Genomic DNA, 24347 nt, shown 5'->3' with positions numbered 1-24347 from the left:
ATGATGCACATTCAAACCATGGCTAAATGACCAAACTAGCCCTAGCACTAAATACCAAAGTTGTTCATGATGATACTCTAAGCATGTTAAAACAATTTGCAAGGTCATTTAAGCATTTCAATGTAGTAGTCACTCATATAGCTATTCAGGTCCAACACATGAAATAACACTTAAATGCTTTGATCAAGAAATGTGGCCTTCATGAACAAAGTTCCTTTAGTTAACCTAAGTGTAGCTAAGGTGTTGTAGTGACTAGCACTACCCACATGCATTCATTTATACATGATCATATGCATATGTTCTAAGAAACATGAAATAACAAGCAATGTTTCATATGTTTCGATCAAATGTTTCAATTGTAAATGATGATTTATGGATGCTTGATGCTCATGCTCATTTTATGCAAGTCAAGTTATGCAAGGCTAACACCCGAGGTGTTACAACATAACGTGTCACGGGGGTGACGACCCGGCCCTTGCTCATTTAACACCTTACCCGGGTTTCGACATGACGCGTCGCTAAGAGGGTTACGCCCCAACGGGATTCTTTTGGGTTTCATCTCCATTAAAGTGGCTAGGTTTTTACATTGGCTCGCCGCGCCTAACACAACCTGTTGACATAAAATGTGACACACTGTGCCTCACACACAGCAAGCCGGAAAGCGTGGCTTCAATCGGGTCCCCGGGTGCATCGTGATCCGAAAACGTGCCAGTCAGTTTGACCTGAAAAAAACTAACAAGGGATAAAACAGTTAAATGCCAAACTAGAACATGTCGGGTGAGACCAGATAGTTCCATATATACGGCCCTGAAGCCACTTACAATGACATACAGCTATAGGAAGCTGTCTGCCAACAAGTTTATAAATCATTCAACTAATCGTAAGATGAACACACGTAAAGATCCGATTGCCAAATGCATGTGCATGGGAAGACATGTTTGAACAAGTGAAATTAATTATGAGTTAATGCATAACCAAGCTCAGCAGTCCAGCCGAGTTGGGGTCCATGAAGAAGGAACATGCAAATAAACACGATTAAACTAATCTAAAACCTGCATCTGCCGCACGACACCTAGTTTTGTTAAAGCCTAAACGTAATTAACATGCATGAACCCACGACATGTGACAATCTAGATTAAAATAATTCAGCCATTATGAGCATGTTATCTATTTGCAAAGGTAATATGAAAAGCAATGATCATTGAAGCGCGAATAAAACCATAAGAGAGGGCTGAACAATATCAATCTAGATTGGGCAGAAGTGTGTTACAAATATATAAAATATTTAAAACATACAACACAGGATAACTTAATGAATCTATTTAGATTTTGCCGTATCTAATAGAGCCGATAACTGTCTTGCTTTCACTAAGCATATTGAGCAAACACCTACCGCACGGTATCTACTCATAAACAAAGCATAAGCAAAGACTTCTTGATTGTCAAGCAAAGATCCGCCGCACGACCATTGAAAATAAACAAGACTACTTGCATCACGTCTAAATCCACCGCATGATACTAAACATGATAACAAGGTTGTCGGAACTTACGGAGGTCGACAGATCGATGACTCCTCTCGAAGAACTCGACGACACGACAAAAGGACTCGAAAGTTGGCACGGGGCCGGTTGTATTGATTTGGTTGTGAACACCTATTACAATGGTCGAGGGTCAATATTTATACCCTAGACAAAACACGAGTCCTAAAAGACTACGATTTACAAAGGAACTCTTAAACAAACTTGGAAACTACGATTCCTTGCCCTAAACTCTCAGAGTTCTTTATTATTACAACTTTCATCTTTTCGATCGGCTTTGCCTGCCATCTTCTGCTTTCCCGAATGGAGTCACCACCTTCTGAAGTAACCGACTGCACAAGCATTTAGCCGATCGCTCATTTTGTTTGCCGAATATCCTTCTTCCCGCATGCGGGTCCACCTGTCATCCTCCAGAGTCGACCAAAATCTAGTGTTAACACATGCCCCCTCAATTTCGGGATAAAAGTTGTTTTATTCTGAAATTGACCACAAGCTCCTTCTTCCTCCTAGGTCAGCACCGTTCAACACCGCAGCCGCTGTCCAAAAATTCAAGCTTTCAGCGCAACCTCGGACCCACTTCGAATCTTTAATGGCGACCCAGGATGAAATTCCAGAGGTAAACTTCATTTATATTCGGCAATTTCCACTTGATCTTCCCGTTCTTCTTTTGGCTTATTCCTCTTTGATTTCAATCACCCTTTAAAGGAATACAAGAATCAGATTTTGATCCCCTATGCTGCCAACCCCGATTCCTATTTCCTCGGTCCAATGGGAAATCCTGACCCTTTTGAAATTATCGAGAAGGAAACCTAAAGAATCCCTTTCAAATCTGGGATCATCTTGCCAAACCGATGGCCAAACACGTTCAAGAATTGGCCATTCCCCCCAATCGCTGGATGGCGGAATTGGTACAGGAGAATGCTGGAGAAAAGCAGCAGCCACTGGGAAAGTCAAGACATCAGTCATTGTCTGGAATTATCCTTAGCAGAAACACCCAGAAATGATTCCCTTTTGATAGCAGCTTCTCATTTTTGGTCTGACACCATTAATGCCTTCATTTTCGGCCATGGTATGATGACCATCACTCTAGCCGACGTGTTTATGATGACTGGCTTAAACGTGTCACTACTAGTATACCCTTATAAGTACAAGAGCAAAAGTAATCAAAGAGCCGTCAGCTCTGGATGTGGATGGGTCAAATACATCCAGAACTACATGAATGCATCTGGCACCATCTCTGACAAAGAGTTGAAAGCCTTCATGAATATGTGGCTATGCAGATTCATTTTCTGTGGAAAATCCAATGAACCAACCCTGAATCACATGGTGATGGCTGAAGACTTAGCTACAGGCACTCAGATCCCACTAGGCAAATATCTCTTAGGGTCTGTTTATCATATGATGCATCAGATTACTCTTCAGATGCACCAAGGTGGAGAAATCTCTTGTGTGAATGGTCCCTGGTGGCTAATTCAAATATGGCTCTAGCTATACATGCATCAGATAACCTCTGTGAGCCTCTTCAATCTAAGTTTTCCTTCAGTTAACTATACTGAAGGTAGTATAGCAAAGGTTAAGGCTTGTCAGACTTATGGGGAAGCAACATCATCTATCAGCATTGACATAGACATCGGTCATTTCTTCAAGCTGTTTTTCAAAGGATTCGGCAATGTGCTCTGGTTTTCTTACAGAGAAAATGAAAATTTGACTTTGCCCTGCAAGTTTAGCTATGAAATTGGTTATTCAGGTCAAGAATCCACAGAGATCTTCAACTCCTTTATCAAACCTTGCACTCTGCCAGCCGAATTTCATCATGGGAGGTTAGTGCAGTCCACCTATGAATTCTACTATCCAAATATGGTGGCCAGACAATTAGGATGTGGCCAGCTGCCCCCAAGATTCCTCTTCTCAACAATTATAAAGTCAAGGGAAGTAATAACAGAAAGAATGGAAGCCAAGAAAATCTTTGAATTAGGATGGGAATTGCCAACATATGAACCATCTCCATTTGGGCTAATAGATGTTGCTCATCCCTTCTTTGTCTCTTGGTGGCAAGAATGGCATGCTCATATCTTCAATATATCAGTTCATCCTTTATGCAAAAACTTGCAGCCCAATTTTACTTCTGATAGTGAGATAATTTCATTATGCTCATCATTTCCTGCTCTTGAATTCACTTCTTATTTTAACATCTGGTTATGCACAGGATCTTGAGTCTACTCCCCCAACCAAAGCAATCCAGTACTATTCAGCTGGTCCCAAGCCTGCTCTGAGGTTTGATGCTCCAAAATTAAAGGAATTCATGAAAACTCCTGCAACTTTGGATTCAGTACCTTTAAAGGCACTCATGAGAACTCCTGCTACTTTAGCTGCTGCATCTTCAAGAGGAAAAAACAAAAGGAAAACACCTGAAAATTTTCTCTTACCCAAGAAACCAAGGACCAAGAAAGCCAAATTATCTCTTAAGGTATGAACCTTTTATTCTCTATCAGGTTAACAACCCCACTTAGCAGAAAACCTGACCACCTCTGCATTCATTACTTCCATTGCAGCCACAAGTCGAAATTCCCAGACTAGGCAATACCTCAGCACCTGTAAAACCAACCCCTGAAGTTTCTACCGAAAATGAAGAAATTCATGACAGTGAAGCTTCAGAGACTCATGAAGCTGAAGGTTCAAAGGCTCATAAATCTGAAGAGACTATAGGTAACATCATTCAACCAATTCTCTTTTTTCTCCCTTTTTTTAAATAACATCTATCCCTTATGCTCATTATCATTTACTTTATTGAGAATAGATGAAATCTTAGATGAACTGGTAAGGGAAACTTCTCCTGATCAAGCTCCAAACCTGTCCCTTCTGAACCTTCAGCCAAGTCCTCTAGCAAGCCAGGGTATAACCCATCCTGATGATCAATCAGTTCAGCAGGTAATGCCTTGTCTTACACTATATTTTAGCAAATTCACCCAATCGGCTAACACCTCCTTTCTTCTCTTTTCTTTAGAAGAACATCACTAAACCGACCACCAGCTACTCCTTCTCTATTGAGGACTACATCATTGAGAAAGGTGAAGAGATTACTTCTCAACAAACCTTATCGCTGGAAAATCAGGCTCGACTAAAAGAGGTGATCATTCTGCTGAACAAGGATACCATTAGTCTGGTTCAGGATGCAGATCAGATAAGAGACCTCCTTGAACTCATTGATCAAGATATCCCTTCTGCTCTCAAGGCCCCCCTAGAATCTGCAGCCCATCTTGATGACCACTTTGCCATGGTGAGAAGGGCAACCAAGAACATATCTTCGAGGGCTGCTTTGCAGAAGGATAGATCTTTGAAGAAGCTGGAGATTAAAGATCTTCACTCTCATATCCAGACTACAAGAAATTCCTTGACAACCTTGGAGCCTGAACTGAAAGCCATGGAGGATGAAAAAAGCAGACTAGAAGCTCAACTAGCCGAACTGAATGCCACAATTCAGTCTCACAGGGCCCATATAGCTAATTTGCCAAAGAACATAGAAGCAGCTTCACTAAAGATAACTTCGACCATCAAAGAAGATCAGCAAATCAAAACTAAGTTATCCAGCATCTAGAGTTCTGAAGATGAGGATCAGAAAGTGCTAGATAATGTTAGCCAAATCAGGACTGAAGCCATAGAGGCAATCAATCAACTTCTGAACAAGTAGACATTGGGCTTGTAATAAACTTAAGTGTGATATCCTCTGTCCCTTGATCAATCAACTTTATGTTTACATATTTTTATTCGTTTGAAAAAGCAATCGGCCATTTTCCCTTAAATTACTCAATTAGAATGTAGCCAATTGTCTCCATTCTTCTAATAGCCGAACGAATCCTAATTTAAATGTTGTGAGGGTATAGCCGAACAATACTGGCTCCAACAAATCAGGGAGATAGTCGAACGACGTCCGACTTAATCCATGCCTGGCCCAGCTAAAAGGGAAAAACCCTACTCCATCGTTTGGCATTCTCGCCCCACGACTCCATGGAATTCGCCACGATTCTTCGCTTCGACTTATAAATAGACCCTTCCGTTAGCCTTCATCGCTATCTCCGCTTTAGCGTTCTCACATCTGTCTCCTCCACTTCCTTTGTTACAAGATGATCCATCGAAGAACAAGGCCCAAGGCACAATGCTTATTGCCTCAACAGAAAGATCCCGATGTTGGGTAATAAAATTGGCAATAATTTGACCCTTTACCGCCTTTGCCGATTCGTACCTTAAATTAAATTCTGACAATGCTAAAATCCATTTGCCAATTCTTCCATTCAAAATTGGCATTGATAGCATATGTTTGATTACATCAAAACTAGAAACTACCACGCATTCGGCATTCAACAAATAGTGCCGAAATTTGGTACATGAGTAATATACACACAAGCAAAGTTTTTCTGTAGCCGAATACCTTGTTTCCGGGTCTAGCAGCTTTCGGCTAAGATAAGCTATGACTCTTTCTTTTCCTTCAAATTCTTGCATAAGGGCCGATCCTATTGTTAGGCTATCGGCCGCCACATACAACTTAAAAGGCTTGTCAAGTTGTGGAGGTACCAGCACAGGTGGTGCCTTCATATATTGCTTGATCTCATCAAAAGCCTTTTGTTGTATGTCACCCCATACAAATTTTTGATCCTTCTTGAGCTTTAATAAAGGAGAAAAGGGTAAAACTCTCTCTAATAGATTGGATATGAATCTTCTTACAAAGTTGATTTTGCCTAACAATGATTGTAATTCTGTGAGATTGGTTGGTGGCACAACTTTGTCTATTGCTTCCATGCTCTTTTTCCCAACTTCAATTCCTCCTTTATGAACTAAAAATCCTAAAAACTCACCAGCCGAAACTCCAAAGGCACATTTATTTGGATTCATCTTTAAGCCATGCTTTCTTGTGCACTCCAGAGTCTTTCTTAAATCGGCTAAATGTCCTTTATGATTTCTAGACTTGACCACTACATCATCGATGTAGATCTCTACAATCTTATCGATCAGCTCGTGAAAAATATAATTCATAGCTCTTTGATAAGTTGCACCGGCATTCTTTAACCCAAATGTCATGACTATCCATTCAAACAAACCAATATGACCAGGACATCTGAAGGCTGTTTTTGAAATATCTTCCATTGCCATAAAAATTTGATTATAGCCAGCATTACCATCCATAAAACTAATGACTTCATAACCTGCTGCTGCATCTACTAGTAAATCGGCAACTGGCATTGGGTAACCATCCATGGGAGTGGCCTTATTAAGATTTCTGAAATCTATGCAAACCCTCATTTTTCCATTTTTCTTGTATACCGGTACTATATTTGAAATCCACTCTGCATACTTGCATGGCCGAATGAAGTTTGCTTCTATTAATCTTTCAACCTCCTTCTTCACATCGGCCAATACCTCCTCTTTGTGTATCTTCCGTGGAGGTTGTTTGTAAGGACGAAATCTAGGTTTAATGGGTAATCGATGCTCAACAATGGAACGATCCAATCCAGGCATTTCCGTGTAATCCCAAGCAAAACAATCTTTAAACTCTTTCAATAGATCTATCAACTTTGATTTATATTCTGGGTCTAACTTTGCACTAATATACATCGGCCTTGGCTTAGAACCATCACCAACATCAATTTCTTCCAACTTATCAGCTGACATAAAACCACGTCCCAACTTTCCTTTGTTGCCATCGACAGGATTTCCCATTAAAAATTACTATGAGAGCCGATTGCTTGGATCGGCTGTTGGCCCTCGCTGAAAACATTTACAGGACCTTCTTTCCACACTTTTCCAGAGAAACAATCGACGCCTTCATATTCCCAGTAGGTAGATTCTGTGGCAGCAACACTTACCGAATCATCAGCATGTACAACTTCAACGTCATCTCCAATCCATTGAATGAGAATTTGATGCATGGTTGAAGGAATGCAGCAATTAGCATGGATCCAATCTCTGCCCAAGAGTAGACTATATGCCCCCTTGCCATCAATGACAAAAAAGGTAGTAATTAGAGTTTTCGACCCAATAGTCAGCTCGACATGGATAGCACCTCAGGTATCGGAAGGGTTGCCAGCAAAGTCCCTAAGCACCATGTTAGTTTTCAACAATTCTTTATTAGTCATCCCAAGCTTTCTGAAGGTAGTATAAGGCATGATATTGATAGCAGCCCCTCCATCAACAAACATCTTAGTTAAAGGCTTGCCATTGACATATCCCCTTAAATAGAGTGGTCTCAAGTGACGATTCTTGATTGGTTTGTCAAAAATAGCCTGCTGTGTTAATACAAGCTGAGCCATCAAATCCTGACATTCACTTTTGTCAAAATCAGAGTACACCTCTTCTTGGACATCTTGGCTTTCGGGAGCTATAAACTCTGATGGGAGGAAGAAAGCCATGCAAGCATCAGTCGAAGGACCATATCCATCAGGCTTCTTCTTAGGACGCCATATTTGCTTTGTTTCGGTAACTTCCTGTTTCAACTCCCTATTCCTCAACCGTTGAACTCTTCTTTTCTGACTTTTCCTCAGGCCTGGAGGACACCACTATCCTTTTTGCCATACGTATCTATAGGAATCAGCTTCTTCATCATGCACCCTATCATGAATCCAACCTTGACCTGCAAATCTTTTCCTTTGCTGATTCTCAAAATCATCTATTTTTAAGCGCCGATCATCTTCAGGAACCTTCGTTCTAAGTCTTTCATAGACGGGACGGCGGTTGACTCGAGATTGCCTATACTTGGAGTACTGAGCACTACACTCCGGACAATTATTTCTAGCAGGCAACCTCAAGCCTTCATTTCAACAATGCCTAAAGAATGAACAACCCTAATGAGACTGCTCCTGTTCTGTCATGTATTCTTCTTGCTCCCTTCGGTATACCTCTTCCTCATACCTCCGGCATTCTTCCATAAACCATTACTTCTTATAGTGTTCCTTCTCTTGCTCTCTCTGCCACTTGTTTAGCAAAATACGTGATGTAACTCTGGGTTTGGAAGTTTGACCTTTCTCGGTTCGGCTATTCTGAAACCGAACTTGTTGCTGCAGCTCTCTACTGGTGACTTGTCGATCCGGGTCAACAGCACCACTTTTCTTTGCTCTATCAGAAGTCAACACCTTCATCTTGCCTTTACCTTTGAGATCATTGGCAGAGACCATATTCACAGAGAAAGAAATCATATTTTGTGGAAAAGGCTGATCATCAATTCTCATCTTGCCATCAAACTTCAAATGTCCCTCTTGGATAGCTTTCTGGATTCGTATTCTGAACACTCAGCAATCATTGATAGAGTGAGAATTAGTGTAATGGAAGCCACAATACTTTTTGTCTTTCACTCCTTCAGGACGTAGCATGGGATGTCCTTCTAGCAGCTTGATGCGTCCTTCCTTCATCAATAATGCAAAAAGCCTATCTGCCTTAGTAACATCAAAATCATAGGTTCCCTTTTGTTGTTTCAACCAGCGTTGACTAATTTGAGTAGGCTCCTTTGCCCAATTTAACTCAGCTGCAGCTATCTCATCTTCATCAATATACTCAGTCGCTTCCTCTAGAAAACCTTGATACACCTCATTAGTGGCATTGTTCTTCTGAAAGCGATTATCTCTCCTGAATCCTTGGGCCTGATTACTCATAGCTGCTAAACGCTGTGCAAGTTGGCCACGATCATCAAACTCCATACCGAACAACTTCTCCCTGATATTCGGCAACATTCCTGCTATAGCTATTCCAGGTAGTTGATCATCTGGTAAATTCAGAGAATAACACATATTCTTGGTCTCCCTAAATCTGCGAAGATATTCTAATTGTGTCTCATTTGTTCTCATCCTCAGACTCATGAGATCGACCAACTTCTTCTCATTAGTACCCGTGTAGAAATATGAATGAAACTTCTGCTCTAGCTCTGCCCACGTACCAATGGAATGAGCTGGTAAAGACGTGAACCACGTGAAAGCTAGTCCTGTAAGAGACAAAGGAAAATATCGAATCCTCCAAGCTTCATCTAAAGTAGCTTCTCCAAGCTGCATTAAGTACCGACTAACGTGCTCTATGGTACTAGTATCATCTTGACCAGAAAACTTGGTCAAATCTGTTGGAGGCTTCACCCTTGGAGGTAACGCCACTCTGTTGTACCACTCTGGATAAGGAGACTTGTATGAATAGGATTAATTTTTTGGCTTCAAGCCGAACTGATTTTGCATCATATCAGCCATCCTGTGCATCAAAACATCAATGCCTAAATCCTGATTTCCTTGTACTTGCACTCTAGAAGGCAATCCTGAAACACTCCTATACCCTGGATTTGGCACAGCATTGATAGCATTGTAATCAGTAAATTTTGGATACCCATCTCCATACATATTCTTCTGCAATCTGTTTGATGCTGGAGAAACTCTATAAGCTGAAGGTGGCACTTCTCCTGTGGTACCAAATGTCACCTGGCCATAGGTGGGATGTGATTGCTTTTCAGTGTGAGTCAATCCACCTATATTTGAAGTCGATGCTCCTTCTTTTCCAATAGGCTTCTCTTGATGCTTTGGAACATTGAAAAGTGTCGGTCCACTGAGTGGGCCAACATTTTCTTCAAAGTATTTATCAACCATTGGACCAAAAGTACTGATCATGATTGCTCGAAAGGTATTCAGAAAAGCTGTGTGATGGTTTGTCATGGTTTCTCCCATAGCTTTATAAACCAAGGCTGCCATCTTCTAAGCATCCTCCTCTTCAGTGTAATCAGTTTGATGTGGAAGAAGAACCCTTGGCATTGACTGCTTTTGAAACACTTTGTTGCTCTTGTTTTTGGAAAAAGACATCAAACACTTCCGTTGGTATTGCTCACATGCCTGTAGCACTAAATCCCTATAATTATCTGGCAATTCTGCCATGCTCACATCCAGAACATGATCATTGTTGATCTCAGACGCCATCTTGAACTAACAGATGGTCCCACTGGGCATGCCAAAAAGTGTGTTGACACAAAATGTGACACACTGTGCCTCACACATAGCAAGCCGGAAAGCGTGGCTTCAATCGGGTCCCCGGGTGCTTCGTGATCCGGAAACATGCCAGTCAGTTTGACCTAAAAAAACTAACAAGGGATAAAACAGTTAAATGCCAAACTAGAACATGTCGGGTGAGACCAGACAGTTCCATATATACGGCCCTGAAGCCACTTACAACGACATACAGCTATAGGAAGCTGTCTGCCAACAAGTTTATAAACCATTCAACTAATCGTAAGATGAACACACGTAAAGATCCGATTGCCAAATGCATGTGCATGGGAAGACATGTTTGAACAAGTGAAATTAATTATGAGTTAATGCATAACCAAGCTCAGCAGTCCAGCCGAGTTGGGGTCCATGAAGAAGGAACATGCAAATAAACACGATTAAACTAATCTAAAACCTGCATCTGCCGCACGACACCTAGTTTCGTTAAAGCCTAAACGTAATTAACATGCATGAACCCACGACATGTGACAATCTAGATTAAAATAATTCAGCCATTATGAGCATGTTATCTATTTGCAAAGGTAATATGAAAAGCAATGATCATTGAAGCGCGAATAAAACCATAAGAGAGGGCCGAACAATATCAATCTAGATTGGGCAGAAGTGTGTTACAAATATATAAAATATTTAAAACATACAACACAGGATAACTTAATGAATCTATTTAGATTTTGCCGTATCTAATAGAGCCGATAACTGTCTTGCTTTCACTAAGCATATTGAGCAAACGCCTGCCGCACGGTATCTACTCATAAACAAAGCATAAGCAAAGACTTCTTGATTGTCAAGCAAAGATCCGCCGCACGACCATTGAAAACAAACAAGACTACTTGCATCACGTCTAAATCCACCGCATGATACTAAACATGATAACAAGGTTGTCGGAACTTATGGAGGTCGACGGATCGATGACTCCTCTCGAAGAACTCGACGACACGACAAAAGGACTCGAAAGTTAGCATGGGGCCGGTTGTATTGATTTGGTTGTGAACACCTATTACAATGGTCGAGGGTCAATATTTATACCCTAGACAAAACACGAGTCCTAAAAGACTATGATTTACAAAGGAACTCTTAAACAAACTTGGAAACTACGATTCCTTGCCCTAAACTCTCAGAGTCCTTTATTATTACAACTTTCATCTTTTTGATCGGCTTTGCCTACCATCTTCTGCTTTCCCGAATGGAGTCACCACCTTCTGAAGTAACCGACTGCACAAGCATTTAGCCGATCGCTCGTTTTGTTTGCCGAATATCCTTCTTCCCGCATGCGGGTCCACCTGTCATCCTCCAGAGTCGACCAAAATCCAGTGTTAACACAACCCTCCTCCTTTACCAGGGCTTGAGACCTGCTATGCTGGGACACCAAAGGCACCCACCATAGGCGGAGTTTAGTTGACCATGAAGAGGAAAAAATAGCCACCCAGTAAATTACCACCAAAAGCATGCAATATTGTATAAAATCAGCACATGTATTGACTTAAGAGCACAGAAATTCAGACCATCAATGTTCAATCTTTTTTGTATAATTATAGGAGCACATACTACAACCATCCCCCGAAAACCCAAACGTATCTAAAATATTATGGTTTAGCCTTCTGCAAGGGGAGGCAGAACATCACAATTTATCCCGACTGATATTGTCTCTCATAATGCCCAACAAATTCAGATCATAAATTGCATGGATGAGCATGAAAAAACATTTGGAATAATTAGTATCCAGTTCCTCAATATACATCTATTTTAATATTAGAAGTCCTAGTCAATTAGATAAACTATCTCAATATGGAGAGTAGTAGGTATTAAAATAGTTCTTTTCTCAAATTATGAAAATATAATGGAGAATACTGAACATGGAATTAAGGAGATAGCACACTATTGCACAGTCCCTTGATAACAGAAGATGGGCGCAAAATATTAAAGGAATTCTCACTGTCCAGGTTATAATGAAGTATCTACAGATTTGGATAGGATACATATCAAAAGAGTAATTAAGTGTTTGCTCAGCCTAACTTCACCAGCTTCAAATCCAAAACACATTTGGCAAAGGCATAGCACAATTATTAAGAAAGCATAGAAGGCAAGATGCATTATGCTAATGGAAAAAGCTTGCAGGTGACCACAATATCTCTCAACATGATACACAATGCTTGAGATAAGAGTTCGCCATACTCAGAAATTTTGTTTCAACATGTTAATTTTATTTTAGAAACTAGGATTCAGTCTTCAACTGGAATGGATCAAGTCAATAAGTAAACAATATTCTTTCAAATTAATAGACACCACCTTGTAAGATTCCTCAAGCCTGTCCTTGTATTTGTCAACCAACAGCTCTTTACTCAATGCCAGGTCTCTTTCAACTACTGCCTCTGTCTCAAACTATTAATAAGAGATAAGAGAACAAATTAGTCTATCTATTCAAAACAAGTCCTAAAATGAAGTGGTAATATGACTATAACCAACTAAACATTATGAAAAAAATTGTAGTGCAATACTTGAATAACAATGTGAGGATACAATGTTTGTCCTTTACGGATTGGTGGATCAAGAGTGATAACAACAAACGTATGAGGATTGTTTGACTGCAAAGCTCAACCATGCAATGGGTTTAGTGTCAGAATGTAATATTATGCACAACAATAAAGCACAGCTCAACATAGGATACAAGAACAGAACCTTTGGCAAAAGAAAGAGGCGAACAATGTCGCAGAAATGACAGATGAAGCTCAACACTATAACGTCCTCTGTATTGCCAAAACAAAAAATCGTTAGTTTTTTTAGCTCAACAATCTTGTGTTTCTCATAATAAGGTAAATGGTTCATATTTTCCACCTTGGTGTAAGAATTGCAATTCCGTCAAATGTGACAACTGGTTCTTCGGAAGAACCAACATCATCAAATTTCAATATAGTCTCCCATAAAATCTACATAAAATAGATAGGTTTTCATTAGTTAGTATTTTGCAGCTTCAATGTGCTTCATTTAAACAGTGCTTACTGAGTGAGCTTACGTGAGCCGGAGGGCGATACTCATCCCCCAACAAACTAAGTATTTGAAGTAGGCACATGAAAACTTAAATCCATGAGGGAGTCTTTTTGCAACCATGAGGGATTAAAATGTCAGCATAGTACTATGGCAATGCAGAAAATATGAGTGGGTCCACTACAACTACTGTCCACTACAAACCTCATTGGCTCCATTAGTATCATCAACATGAAGCTCTAAGAGAACATCTGTTTTTCCTTGCATCTGGGTTTGTGCAACATCTGTTAGGGATACTTGAAATGCTTGCTTTGAACCAACCATAAAGGTTAGCATGTTTCCTATAGAGGCAAGGGTAACAAACATTAAAATCAAACTGAACATATGTTAAAAGGGGTCCCATGTTAAAATAATAAAAGGTCACCCAAATCACCATCTATATCAATCCCTCCCCAATTGTGGCCACTAACAGAAAGTTGTTTTTCATCTGGTGTGACGCCCATATTCTTTTGTATGAAGTTGGTCAAGTTGCTCACATCCTATGCAAGAAAGGACAAGATCAAATATTTTCGTCAGGTAACAATAAGAGAAATATATTAACCTCACCATTCATCTTTACTGAAATGTCAAAGCATACTCTCAGAAATGACTGACAATATTTTAAGACAACCAAATCCAAAGAAAATCTGATAATCCAAATATAATTTTGAATTTTCCATCTTTGAATAACACTACATACAGAATCATGAACAATATTCCTTCAAATATTATCTATAGGTAAGTCTTAGCTACATAATAGATACAATATGTACAAAAGATACCATATTCTGCAAGACTTGTTTTGGATAGGCATACCAAGTGGCATGAAAGAATATAGTAACTGTTCACCTTAATTTGAACAAGAAGAGTTTGCTTTAGTGGATATAAGATCGAACTGCTCAAGGTTTAATCAATAGATGAAAAACATATACCAAAATAAGATGTCACATATAGCAAGGCAGAAACTATTTAGTTTCACAGCAGAGTAACTTGGGCAAACTAAGCATTCTCCTTTTCCATGATCTAATTCATATTAAAGCAATATTCATTATAATCATATGCCATATTAAGATAGAAAATATGGTCAGCAAAGTGAATTTCCAAAATTCTAAGAAAACTAGACAAAGCTAGTGCTACTTTTAACTGTATAAGTTTTGCATCAACAAATATATCCTAATTTTACTGAGAAATGCATCCAGATTCAAGTGTTCTAAATACATAATTCTCCAGATGCAGTAGCCTCTTTATTTCCAATACCGACATCATTAATAAACTACATAATATTAAAGGCACACAACGGAGAAAAGATATATAGAATTGCCACTTTTGCACTCGTGTCATGCCAGCGCATCAGTCTAGGTCGGATCCGAGGTAGCATGGGGGTGGCAAATGACCATGGCTACCCCTGCCCTCTGCTGCTAACCCAGCCGGGCCACACTCAGTCGCCTCGCCCGGCCCATTCGCTCGTTCTTTGTCTCCCCACTCTCGCCGTAGCCCTCCTCCACCGCCGCCGCCGCCACCTTCCTCTCCCAGCTTTCTCGATGGATTGAAGGTACGTGTGGACCGCCATTGTCGCCATCCCACTCGTTTTATTGCACTAGTTTTGATGAGATTGTAGGTTAGGTTAGGGTTCCTACCAGTGATGGTGAAATTGTCCACCTTCCTTGCTTCGTAAGCCATTGATGTAGTGGCTTCTGTTGCGGTGGAGATTAGAGACGCAATGGATTCGAGTGGCCTATTTGGTAAGTTGAACTTCAGTGCACTTCGTCCTCGCTTTGATTCTGGATAGGGAAGATGCTATGTAGTAGGATACTGTCTAACAGTTTAGTTTGTGTTTCTGTTTGTTATTGTGTCAGGATTGATCCTGGCAATGCTTTTAGATTAGTTGTTAAGGTTTCTAAGTATGTTGCTGATGGTGAGTATGGGCAAGTAGAAATGTCACCGTAGGGGCATGAACTATGGTTGGATAGGACTGTGCAATTTTCTCTGTCTAAATTTCATGATGAAATGGCCAGTAAGATAATCTGGGGACCTTCATAGACATTGGATGTTTGGGTGGTTGATAGTGATAGTGAATCTAAATGGAAAGTTAGGAGGGATGAACATTTTGAGCAGCTAATACAGGATAGATGGGATGACAGGGTAGCTATGCTTGTAGTGGATGTAGTCAGCAAACATGCTCAAAGTGCCAATGCTAGCTCTGGTGTTAGGTGTGCATCTGGTGTCACTTCTGCATAAGGCAGTGCTGCTCCTAGTAATGCACAAGGCAGTGGTGCTCCTGATAATGTAGAAGGAAGTGCTATTCCTAATAATGTTGAAGGTAGTGGTGACACCGACAGCTCTCCACCTCCATCTGTGCCAGTGGAAGAAGTAGAAGAGGTTGATTGGGCTAAGTTGACTATAGTGGCAGAGCCTAATGGGGATGGAGAGGCCAAGGAAGTTACTGATGAGGACAAAGTGTATGAGGCAATGGGTTTCAAAGCAGTAGATGAAAGAGCAGATGAAGCAGCTAGGGAAGCTGTGCCTATCCCTACCATGATAGCTGAGACGCAGAGTGATATGGTAGATGGAGCTGTACCAGTTGATGATCATGTGGGTGAGGAGCCAATGTTTGATTGGGACAGGTATAATCTAGATATGTCTATAGGGGTTTCTTACCCTTCTATGGATGATTTCAGATTATCTGTAAGACAGCATGCAATTGTCAAGAAGTTTGAGCTTCACACTATACACTCTGATACACTAAGGTTTAGGGGAAATTGTGCTTCTCTTGGATGTCCTTGGATTATTAGAGCTAGAACCCAACACGATGGGAGTGTTAGGGTATTTTTTATAGATTTGTTTTGTTTCATTTAAACTATCTGGATTTTATGTTTGTCTGGTTACTTATGTTTGGCTATTTTGTGCATGTGTAGGTGCAAATAAATGAAGGGTAGCATAATTGTGCCTCTAGAAGCAGAGTGGTTGGTAGGAGGCGTCACAAGCTTGGGTGGCAGAGAGGACTATTCCACTACTCAAGAAGAAGCCAAGCATGGGTCCAAAGGAAGTGTAGGAGGAGCTATAGACCAAATACAAGATTAAGATCCCCTACCAAACTATAGTGTATGGTAGACAGAGAGCAGCCAACAAGCTTTTTGGTAAGTGGGATGACTCCTTTGATTGGTTGTATAGATTTAAGGCAGAGGTAGAGATGAGATCACCTGGTACCATAGTTGAGATAGCTACTGAAGAAGTTGATGGGAATATTCATTTCAGCAGATTTTTTGTTGTTTCAATGCAGCCATAGATGGTTTTAGAAATGGATGTAGACCATACATTAGTATAGACTCCACAAACCTTAATGGGCTGTGGAATGGCCACTTGCCCTTAGCCCAAGCATTAGATGGTCATAACTAGATGTATCCTTTAGCATTTGGATTGTTTGACTCAGAAACCAAGGAAAACTTGATCTAGTTCATGGAGCAGCTTAGCAAAGCAATTGGACCTATGGACAAGTTAGCAGTATGCACTGATGCTTGCAAGGGTCTTAAGGCAGTAGTGGCTCAAGTGTGGCCTCAGTGTGAGAAGAGAGAGTGCTTCAGACATTTGATGGAGAATATGAAGAAATATTACTGTGGAGATGTCTATGCCAAAAACATGTGGCCTATAGCTAGGGCCTATACTCCTTACAAATTCAAGTATTTCTTTGACAAGGTTGTGGCAGCTAGCCCTTGTGTGCTTACTTGGTTGAAAGACCACCATAACCTACTCTAGGCCAGGAGCAAATTCAGTAGTGACATCAAATGTGACTACATCAACAATAATTTAGCTGAGTCCTGGAATGCATGGATCAAAGAGCACAAGGATCTGCCTGTGCATTGTTTGGCTGATACTATTAGGGAGAAAACAATGGTCCTATTTGCTAAGAGAAGGAAGATCTCTAATGCCTTGACTGGAGGAACCTTACCTGCCATCATACACCAGCTGAATGCAACTTCCAAGGGTCTAGGCCACCTCAAAGTGACCAAGGGGCATCCAGAAGAAGCAAAAGTCACAGAGATATACAAAGATGAAGAAGTGAGGATACATGTTGTGTATCTTACAAAGCATATTTGCACCTGTAGAGAATGGCAGGTAACTAGGAAGCCATGCCCACATGCACTGGCTATCATCACCACTATGAGGCAACCCCAAATGGACCTATATGTGGACAAATACTACTCTGTTAAGAAGTTTCAGGCTGTCTATCATGGTATTATCCCAAACATCACTAACAAGGACCAATGGCCTAAGGTTGACAAGGGTTTCAAGTTGTTGTCACCACTGTCCAAGAAGAAAAAAGTACCAGGCAGATTGAAGAAGAGCAGGTACCTATCTCTAACTAAAAGAACTGAAAAAACTAGGCAGGTAAAATGTACTAGCTGTGGTGAGTATGGCCATAGAACTGGTAGCTAGAGGTGTGCACTGATAGGGACAAAGAAAAGGTAAATACTGAACTGTTATCTTATTTCAACAAATAAGCAACAACTAACCTAACTATGGTGTTTATTTACAGGAAGAGGACCAAGAAGACAACACCTAGACCAGGAAGAAAGAAGGCCAAGAAGGACCAGCCACCAACAGACCAAGGAACACCGAGGACAAGAGCAGCAGTGGCTAGAGAGACAACTACAAAGGCATCAAGAGAGGTTGTAGAAGTAGCAGAAACAGCAGAATAAGCAGAGAGACATCTCCTGGATGTGCCACCACTGGAGACAATTCCACCATCAATCCTAAGAACACCTCCAAGGTATGATACAACCTTTACAATTCTATGCTTGCCAAAGAATGCAACCCTGAACTCCTAGATGTTTGAACACAGGAACACCTGCCTTGATTTGCAAATTGTAAACCAGATTCAAGACATGCCTACTGATGGTGCTCCAAGAAAGATGACACCAAGGAGGAAGCAGCTGACATCCAAGGTCAGGAAGAGTCCAGGAAAGAAGACTCCATCAAAGAAGGGAAGAAAAAGTGAAACACCTGAACATTATGTGCTTTATGTGGCCACAAGACAATGTGATGTGTGGCCGTAAGCTTTTGTGTTGGAACTGGCCAAATGACTATGTAATGTGTGGCCTTAAGCTACTGTGATGTAATGTGTGGCCAAATGACTATGGAATGGATGTGTAGACATCCCAACTATCTGCCTGAACCTGTTATGGTTTGTATTAAATTATGTGTCCACTGCTCTATGAAATGATGTGCATGTGATCTGTTTTTATCATACCTCTGTGAATTATGTGTCAATTCATCATTTTAGTTTTAGTCATCCATCTAGACAATAAATTATGGGGACAACATTTTTTAGTTTCATTCATCCCTTACTTCATTACAACATACATCACTACTAGGGATGGCAACGGGGTAGATTCGGATCGGGTAGAGTCTCTAGTGCACCCGAACCCAAAATCCAAAATCGAAACCCAAAACCGCACTGAACACCGATTTGGGTGATAATCCGTCCCCAAAACCGAACCCGCGGATACCCTGAAACCCAAATGGATACCCGAAACCCACTTTGTATGGCAACATAGTAAGAGAAATAAGGACTTTCTATAAACATATGCATGATATATATACACATATTCACATGTATAAACAAGAGGCAACAAATAATAAATATTTTCATGAGTCAACTTAGAATAAATTTAATAATATAAGTAAATAAGTTATTATTAGCATATTATAAAACATGAGTTTTAATTCCAAATGATTTATTTCGGATATCCATGGGTGGAAAACCAAACCCGAACCCGAACCCGATTGGTTTCGGGGCCTAAAAGCTCTAGTTTGGTTTTGGTGAATTGATGAAACCCTAAGTGCTAACCTAGTTTATCAAGTGATCATGAGATAGGTAGCACACTCCAAGTAGTGAAGCAAATGAAGATCATAACATGATGATGATGATGCCATGGTGATGGTCAAGTGCTTGGACTTGGAAAGAAAAAAGAGAAAAACAAAAAGCTCAAGGCAGAGGTATAAATTGTAGGAGCTATTTTGTTTTGGTGATCAAGACACTTAGAGAGTGCGATCACATTTAGGTTTGATAGCCGTACTATTAAGAGGGGTGAAACTCGTATCAAAATTGGGTTATCAAAGTGCCACTAGATGCTCTAACTCATTGCATATGCATTTAGGATCTAGTGGAGTACTAACACCCTTGAAAATGTTTGTGAAAATATGCTAACACATGTGCACAAGGTGTTACACTTGGTGGTTGGCACATTTGAGCAAGGGTGAAGAAAATAAAAGTGAAATGGAGTTAGTCTCGCTGGTTACAAGGTGACCGGACACTAGTCTCAGAGGGACCGACGTGTCCAGTCTGTTGTAACAGCAAATACGTCGGCGTCGGTCATTCGACCAAACGCTGGGTCTTGGACTAACCGGACGCTAGAAGGCAGCGTCTGGTCCTAGCTAACGTGGTAGCATAGTGGTCAGGGTAACTGATCGGACGCTGGCTGTGTCCGATCAAGGGCGACCGGACACGTCCGGTCGAAGAAAACCATTTTTGGATGCTTACTGGAAACAACCGGACGCTAGGGGTTCAACGTCCGGTCACTTTGAGCGCAGCGTCCGGTCAACTCATGACCATTGAGATTGGGCGTACAATATTTGAAGAGAGGGACACATGGCATGCATCATGTGACCAGACGCTGAGGTCCAGCATCCGGTCAGTATGACCGGAGCGTTCGGTCACCCCGCGTTGTGCCCAGTAAAGGGGTACAACGGCTCTATTTCGTGGGGGCTTCTATTTAAGCCCCATGGCAGGTTCAAGCTCACTCTCTTGGCCATTTGCATTGACATAGCAATCTCGTGAGCTTAGCCAAAGCCCTCGCACTCATCTCCATCATTGATTCATCATCTTTGTGAGATTGGGAGAGAATCCAAGTGCATTGCTTGAGTGTTTGCATCTAGAGGCACTTGGTGTTCGTGTTTCGCTGCGGGATTCGCTTGTTACTCTTGGTGGTTGCCGCCACCTAGATGGCTTGGAGCAGTGAGGATCGTCGAGCGGAGAGTGGTGTTTGTCTACGGCTCCGATCGTGGTGATTGTGAGGGGTTCTTGGCCATTCCTCGGTGGAGAGCCAAAAGGTACTCTAGTAAATTGCTCGTGGCTTGTATGATCCTCATCTTGTGTTGGTTATGCGGCACCCTATTGTGGATTTGGCGTGTGATGCCAATTAGCGCGTGAACCTCCAAGTGAGTGAATCGCCACAACGAGGACTTGCTTACCGGACAAGCAAGTGAACCTCAGTAAAAAATCATTGTGTTCATTATTTGATTCCGAGGTGATTGGTCTTCATTGTTATTCACTCTTGTGATTGATTGGCTCTTTCCTCGACATGTCGGTATAACTATCTAGCTCACACTCTTTACATTACCGCAAACTAGTTGTCAAGCTCTTTAGTCTAGCTAGTTGTGAGAGCTTGTTAGTTTGGTTGGTGTGGCTCTTTAGTTATCTTTGAGAGCACACTAACTTAGTGTAGTGTTATAGCATTTGTGTGGATACATATTATCTAGATTTGAATTGTGGTAGGTGGCTTGCACTTTTAGTAGGCTAGCGCAACCCTTGCTTTGCTTCATAATTGTCTAACCATTGTGCTAAGTGTTGTTGTAGAAATTTTTATTAGGCTATTCACCCCCCTCTAGCCATTAGGACCTTTCAGGGCCCCGAACCCAAAACTATGGGTGAGAAATCATCCCCGAACCCGAACCCACAAGACTCGAAACCCACGGATATCTGACCCGAAACTACCCCGTTGCCATCCTTGATCACTACACACCCAAAGACAACACATACAACACAAGTGAAAGCTCAAGTTTGGTTTTGGTTAATTGATAAAACCCTAAGTGCTAACCTAGTTTATCAAAGTGATTATGAGATAGGTAGCACTACTCCTAAGTGATGAAGCAATGGTGAAGATCATGATGATGGTGATGGCATGGTGATGACCAAATGCTTGAATATGGAAAAGAAGAAAGAGAAAAACAAAAGGCTCAAGGCAAAGGTATAAATTGTTGGAGCCATTTTGTTTTGGTGACCAAGACACTTAGCGAGTGTGATCACATTTAGGATCGATAGCCGTACTATTAAGAGAGGTGAAACTCATATCGAAATACGGTTATCAAAAGTGCCACTAGATGCTCTAACTCATTGCATATGCATTTAGGATCTAGTGGAGTGCTAACACCCTTGAAAACATTTGTGAAAATATGCTAACACATGTGCACAAGGTGATACACTTGGTGTTTGGCACATTTGAGCAAGGGTTAGAAACTTCACCGGCGGAGTGTTTGGCCATAGAGTGCGGATAGTCCGATGGTGCCACCAGCGCCCTATATAGAAAAGATAGGGGTTCACAGAGTGACCAGACACTGGGGTCCTATGTCCGGTCAGTGGCGCAGTGAAGTCCGCCCTCGGTCTCTTGATCGGACGCTGGCGCGAGAATTGACCAGGACGCTCAGGGCCTGAGTCCGGTCAATATGACGTATGATGACATATGCGGTGCACAGGGGAGACATTGAGTGACCGGACGCTGGGTGAGTCTGGTCGGGCATGACCGGACGCGTCCGGTCGTGATTTTTCGCTTCTGGACGCTTACTGGAAACGACCGGACGCTAGGGTCCTACGTCCGATCACTTTGGAGCAGCGCGTCTGGTCACAACTTAAATGTACTGATGACCATTGAGATCGAGCGATCAGGGTTTGAAGCAGGGGACACATGGCACACATCGCGTGACCGAACGCTGGGGTCCAGCGTCCGGTCGATCTGACCGGCGTGTCCGGTCGCCCTATTTTTCAGTGGACTGAGGAGCCAACGACTCTATTTCGTGGGGGCTTCTATTTAAGCCCCATGGCCGGCTCAAGCTCACTCTCTTGGCCATTTGCATTGACATAACAACCTTATGAGCTTAGCCAAAGCCCTCCCACTCATCTTCATGATTGATTCTTCATCTTTGTGAGATTGGGAGAGAATCCAAGTGCATTGCTTGAGTGATTGCATCTAAAGGCACTTAGTATTCGTGTTTCGCTGCGGGATTTGCTTGTTGCTCTTGGTGGTTGCCACTACCTAGACGGCTTGGAGCAGCGGAGGAGGATTGACACGAGTTGGTGATTGTTCATGGCCATCTCCAGTGATTGTGAGGGGACTTGTATCTTCCCGGCGGAGCGCCGAAAGGTAATCCTAGTGGATTGCTCATGTCATTGAGTTATCTCAATTGTGGGTAGGTTCTTGTGGTGTCCAATTATGTGGACGAGGTTCATGCAACACCTCTTAGCCGCCGAACCACCAAGTGTTAGTCGACACAACTGAGGACGTAGCGTGTTGGCAAGCACGTGAACATCGGGAGAAAATTGGTTGTCTCTTGCCCTTTGGTATTCTCCTAGGTGATTGATTTAGCATTTATCTTGTGATTGGTTCACTCCTCTACACAGCGGTATAATCATCCTACTTACTCATTTATATTCTTGCAAACTAGTTGTAGCAAGCTCTTTAGTGTAGCTAGAATTGAGAGCTTGTTTTGTAGTTTAAGTTCATCTAGTGGAGCACTTTAGTGTAGCAAGTGTGAGAGCTCTTATTGAGTAGTGACATAGAAAATTGTGTGGTTAGTAATCATAGCAACTAGAATTATTGGATAGGTGGCTTACAACCCTTGTAGAGCTAGAGCAAGTTTGCATTTTGCTATTTGTTATACTAATCAAATTGCTCTAGTTGTTTTGTAGATTTTTAAATAGGTTATTCACCCCCCTCTAGCCATATTAGGACCTTTCAACAAGCAATGAACATGTTCATCTTCAACATCAGTTTTTCCAGCTTGTGCTCCAATTCCTTCCTCTGCTTGTCACCATCTAGACTCCCCACTAAAGCTTCTTCTTCCACCACCTCTGCCCAGTTCGATGGCCGAACAATGACGATGCCGAGATCCTTCAACTGCTAGAAGTACTGCTTCTCGAATCGATAGCACCCACACAACTTGGGGAACTAAAAAAGGACACAAATTACAACCCTAATTGTGCTAATTTAGGAAAATCTAGGAGACAACTCACCACATTCCTTGCACACTTGAAGTATAGACGGCCATGATTCTCATTGCCCTTCTTGGTCTGCCCTTCCACCACTCGAGCAAGATGGCAATCCGGACAAGGGATCAACGGGAAACCACTGAGCTCACCAATGGGATCGAGACCGACCAAGGCAATGCGGGTGCTTGGGCCACCGTGAAGCCTGCTCCTCGCCCGTCCACCTCTAGACGACTCCGAGTAATGCTCCATCGAGAAAGCTGGGAGAGGAAGGAGGGAGAGGAAGGCGGCGTCGTCGTCGGATGGCGGCGGCGGAGGAGGAGGGCTACGGCGAGAGCGGGGAGACAAAGAATGAGCGAATGGGCCGGGTAAGGCGACTGAGTGTGGCCCGGCTGGGTTAGCAGCAGAGGGCAGGGGCAGCCGCGGTCATTTACCACCCCCATGTTGCCTCGGATCCGACCTGGACTGGCGCGCTGGCGTGCCACGACTGCAAAAGTGGCAATTCTGTATCTCTTCTCTCCGTTGCGTGCCAAATTCGTATTGCCAGCCGTTAAAGTGAGATATCAGGAGATGCCGATTCTTATAATGGTAAAAAGTTAAATCTCCCAGCGAAATTGGTTGCCATCTCACCGACACGAGGGTTCCACCTGTCAGAAGCCGCTCCGGTAGAGGATCCAGGAAGTGGGGCCCGCACGTCAGTCGTGCTTCCGCGCTCCCTTCTCTCCCTTCTCT

At 42.0% G+C, this 24347-nt stretch overlaps 1 long non-coding RNA gene across 1 annotated transcript; it reads right to left on the bottom strand.

The window, feature by feature from the left end:
• Positions 1-12672: 12672 nt before the first annotated feature.
• On the bottom strand, positions 12673-13271 carry LOC136531287 (uncharacterized). Its single transcript, XR_010777997.1, has 3 exons — positions 13232-13271; positions 13051-13137; positions 12673-12934 (listed from the first exon to the last, which is right to left on the bottom strand). It is a non-coding gene; the product is annotated as an uncharacterized lncRNA (long non-coding RNA).
• Positions 13272-24347: the final 11076 nt, after the last annotated feature.

This window comes from Miscanthus floridulus, unplaced genomic scaffold, assembly GCF_019320115.1.
Source record: "Miscanthus floridulus cultivar M001 unplaced genomic scaffold, ASM1932011v1 fs_316_3_4, whole genome shotgun sequence".
Classification (NCBI taxonomy): Eukaryota; Viridiplantae; Streptophyta; class Magnoliopsida; order Poales; family Poaceae; genus Miscanthus; species Miscanthus floridulus.
Note: the sequence above shows the minus strand (reverse complement) of the source record. Positions and strands in the feature narration are given on the sequence as shown.